The sequence below is a fragment of the Crocodylus porosus genome, unplaced genomic scaffold (genome assembly GCF_001723895.1).
Source record: "Crocodylus porosus isolate Cpor-Errol unplaced genomic scaffold, CroPor_comp1, whole genome shotgun sequence".
Taxonomy (NCBI): domain Eukaryota; kingdom Metazoa; phylum Chordata; order Crocodylia; family Crocodylidae; genus Crocodylus; species Crocodylus porosus.
Genome location: NW_017728886.1, coordinates 186,401,916 through 186,406,410, shown reverse-complemented (window position 1 = coordinate 186,406,410; position 4,495 = coordinate 186,401,916). Strand labels below are relative to the sequence as shown.

General features: G+C 44.4%; 1 protein-coding gene across 1 annotated transcript in view; it reads right to left on the bottom strand.

Annotated features, from left to right (window-relative positions):
- Positions 1-4,489, bottom strand: part of YES1 (YES proto-oncogene 1, Src family tyrosine kinase) — a 72,168-nt gene extending 67,679 nt beyond the window's left edge. Inside the window, exon 1 of the mRNA XM_019546741.1 lies at positions 4,357-4,489. The gene's annotated coding sequence lies outside the window, so the exon portion shown is untranslated. The remainder of the gene's footprint in view (positions 1-4,356) is intronic.
- Between the last annotated feature and the right edge of the window lie 6 nt (positions 4,490-4,495).

Below are 4,495 nucleotides of genomic sequence, written 5' to 3'. Positions count from 1 at the left end.
ACCTGAGCCAGACTTAACTTATTTGCTTATCTCCTCACACCTCCCATCTCCCTTCAAAGCACCTGTCAGAACCCCAAAGTATCCCAGCACCCTGGCTGAGAATCACTGATCTAAAATATGTGAAGCAAATATTAACTGATGCACAGCAAAAATCACAGAGCCACCAAATTGTCAGCACACTCAAAATGCAAACAGAAAACAGCACTGAAGTGGGAAAAAATAATTATCTGATTTCCTGTGTAGCATCTCTCAGTATTCAAGAGTGGAAAAACAGATAATATTAGTCTGAGGTTTTAGCGGTCACTACTTCCCCTGCACTCTCTAACCATATCCTGTAACACTACATATTACTACTTCAGTCAAGAAAAACAAATCAGAACAAAACCTCATGCTCAAGCCTAGCAGCAGAGATTTGCTGAAGCACTGTTCCTGCAGATTCCTACCACAGTACAGGAGAAGGCTGGAGCCCTTAGAGGAGAGCCCTTGACTTTGGAACCCACTTCTCCCTCAGCTTTTTGAAGCTCAGTTTGTTGCCCTTGAGGGCATGCTAAAAGACCTAGCTATCTATTTTGTATTTTGACTAAAGAGGTGGCTGGGGGAACTGTTATTTAAGGATTGCTTCAAAGTCCTGAGTTTCTCCAATATCATGTCAGTTTAAGTTATGCTTTTGTCTACATTTTTAATGCATACATGAGTTGCAAGGAGAGAACAGAGTTTTTTAAATGAAATAAGAATCTGTACATAAACAAATTTCCTTCCTCCTGTTACTAATGTCTTACCCTCCTAATCTTGCAAATAGTTGTGCACTAGTTTAACACAACCAGCTATTCTCCATGGAACAACTCACATACTAGTTTGTGCTTTTGTCATGCCAGTATTTCTACAGGATCTAATCCTTAATATTGTGGCTATCTCCATTAATAATTTATCTGATATAGTTAATATGTGTCCTACAATTAGCTGATGGTATTTTTATGTGGCCGGTATCTTTTATCCTTTGCAAAATTTAAGATATACATGTGAACTTGGCCAGATTTTCTTTCAAAGGTGGCAGCTGGAACCTTTCAGATTTAAATCACTGGTTTAGCTCCAGCTCACCACAGTAGTTACCATATACTAATTGTGAAGTGGTTTGTATACAAACATACAAATATATGCGTATGCAGAGAGACTGCCCCTTGATAAAGAGACCACTGCAAACCAGCACCCTTGTTGATATTTAGATGTCAAAAATGTTAAACTTTGAACATGAAAAATGGCTTTCCTTCTTACACTGAAAGATGGCACCTTCAACACAAGAAAGAAATCATACTGACAAAGTAGTGTGAGAAACTTTTTGTCATTGCTGAATGTGCTCTGTGAATTAAGTCTCCAGTGTTGATAGTTTGGCACTTTTCACAACTATGACATTGTTACTTGTTTCAGCTCAGTCAATAAAATAATCTACTGTTCTTATAGTACACTGTTTGTTTTGGCACTGATACCAATTTTTAAATTCTTGACATAAAATGGCTTGTTTAAACTGTGTTCAAATTATGGAAGTACAGCACACAGGAACAAAGATGAAAGAGAAAATACTTTGCTTGTAGTGGTTTGAACATGAGCAATACTTGACTGAAAATATATTGCTAAGGTCTTGCTTTTGTCCACAGACAAATAGAATACATAGAGCAGTAAAGTCATGCTACCACTTAAACTATAAAACAAGCTCTGGTTATATAAACTGGCATTTGTCACAAAATGGACATTTGCACACTAGTCACGTGACAACACACATTTACCACAGTGGAACACAATGAATAGTTTTGATTTACTCTCTTGGAGATGCTGGAAGTATATTGATTATCAACATAAAGAAGGTTCTATTCTAGAGCATAAAACATTGTATTGTTTGTTCTGTTACATGAATATGGGTAACAATACACTCAAAGCCCTCCTGGTGTGTTAGAGGAATAAACTCTGTTGTTATTTTACATTATTTTGGTGCATGACATGGCAGGTAGAAAACTGGCATCTGACTAACTACTTTAACTTAGTGCCTTTTAACATACTACACCCCTGCAAAAGCAGTATTTTTTCTGAGCTATATATAGGGTGACCGCATGTCTTGTATTGGCCAGGATAGTTCCAGATTTCAGAGGCTATCTCAGCGTCCCAGTCACTGCAGAAAACTGAAGCAAAAATCCCAGATTTGTGCAGACCCTCCTGCTTGCCTCCTGACTCAGAAGCCAGGCACATGTGGGCAGGTTTGCACCAACATGGAACTTTTGCTTCAATTTTCTCCAAGGAGCAAATTGCCAGTGGGCTGCTCCCTGGTCTGGACTCCTCTGAGCTACAAAAGGTGTCACTTTAGCAGTAGACTTGGGGTGGGGAGGAAAGGGGAAGGAGCTGCAGCAGGAGATGGGGGTGGGTGTGGGCATGTGTGTACATACCATGCTGTCCTGCATGGCCCCGCTCCTGGGAGCTGTGGGGTTGGGGGTTGTGGTGTGGGCATTTCCCACCCCCACTCTAGATTTCTCTCAAATTATTATAGTTACCCTAGCTATATACCATACATAAGATAATCTGACAGTTCAAATGTATATTTTTATACACACACATTTTTCCCTTAGAAGCCAAAATCCCATTTTGGTAGACAATATTATGCAAATATAATTGAATAAATTCCACTTTATTGTAAGAAATAAGAATTAAAGGTGTTTAAGGACTAACTGTGTTCCCGCTGAAGGGACTGTGAAAACAGGATCTGGGCCTAAATTGATGAAAAGTTATGAAAACCAACAGCCAAAGACACATAACAATCACTTTCTGCCTTTTATCCCAGGCTTTTTCCCCCACCTTTTGTAAACCTGTTTACTGTAGTCTTTTGCTTTGGGGAGAAAAATAATCCCTTCTGATCTGTGTATTATACTTCATTCATGTTGCAAATACTGTCTCGTTAGTACTAAGGCCCTGACTCTGCAAAACTTAACATCCCTGCTCAGTTTTGTGAATGTGGACTCACTGGACGCTACTTTTACATGAAGTTACACGTATGCTTAAGCTTTTGCAAGACTGAGATCCAAGTTATACTGTTAACTAAAGGAGTCATTTTTGAATTTACAAAATGTGAAGAATGTATGAAAAAGCACTATGTTAAGTTACAGAACTTGGGGGAAGTAGTACCCTAAAAAGGAACAACTTGCCTAATATTTAATTAGCATGGTATATCTGAATAAGTCACTCTCTAGAATAATATTCTACTCTACCAAAACAAAGCAAAATGGTCCATATCCCCAGTACACAAAACACATGGAGCTGGAATTACCAAAATAAATACAACGGTATGCATTTGTTGCCTAAGCCTATAGCCTGCTGGTATTCAGCCCTGTGCAGAACCTGATGGACCATGCATCAATACATGACTACTCACAAGGTGCAAAGTCAAGTACATGTCTCCACAGGACTGAGGGCCTACGCTTTCTCCACCTGATTTTTTTTCAAACTCAAGCAGACTCAAAGAAGGGCAACTACTGCAAATGTAAACCTGTAAGAGTCACCGCGCCCCCAATGAACATCCACATTATGAGATCTCTTGCCTTCGAAAGCTTGTCTAACTATCCCAACCAGGCGGCTGGTCAGAGAAAAGGCACAGTCCTGCAGAGATGCCCTGCCTCTCGGATACAAGTCACCACAGCGAGAACAGAGGACAGCACAGATGCATTACCGGAGGAAAGCAGGGACACCAGGGTACAGAGAACTGGAAAAATGCATTTTCCTGATATCTACCTTTTTCAGCGCTGCTGGGACAAACCACCATGGTTTTGCAGAGAGGCCTAAACCCATCACATGAGGGCAGGAAGGGACCTCAGCAGGGCATCAATACGCCCCCCTCCCCAGCTACAAACAGGACCAGCCCCCACCGCACCATCCCCGCCAAGGCTTTGTCTTAAAAACCTCCAAGGATGGAAATACCACAGCTTCTCAGAGTAGCCTGTGCCAGTGCCTTCCAGTCCTGAAACCCGCACCAAGCACAAGCCACGGAAGACGACAGACCAAAAAGGGGGGGAGGGGAGGGGAGGGGCAGAGAGGCAAAGGGCAAAGCTCGCCTCAGGCGAGGGTGGCAGGGAGCCGGGAGGAACACGCAGCTGGGCCCCCACCCCGCGCGCACAAAGCGAGGAGGCGCGGCGGCTTCCCTCAGCCCAGGCGGGTGGCGCGGCCCCCCCGTCCCCCATGCGAGATGGGGCCGCCGCGCCCCGCACCCCCCAAAAAAAGTTCCCCGCAAACTTTCCTCAGAGCCAGGCGCCCCCGCAGGAGGATGGGGAGAGCGGGGTGCGGGGCCTAGCGCCGCCGCGGCCCCGGGGAGCGGGGCCTCACCTGCAGCTGCTCGAGTCGCTGGGTCGAGGAGGAAAGGCCGCGACCGCCCGGGCTGGGGTGGGCTGGGCTGTACGCGCGGGGAGCCGGCCGCTCCGCTCCGCCAGCGAGACAGGGAGCGAGGGGCCTCCCCGCCTCCTCT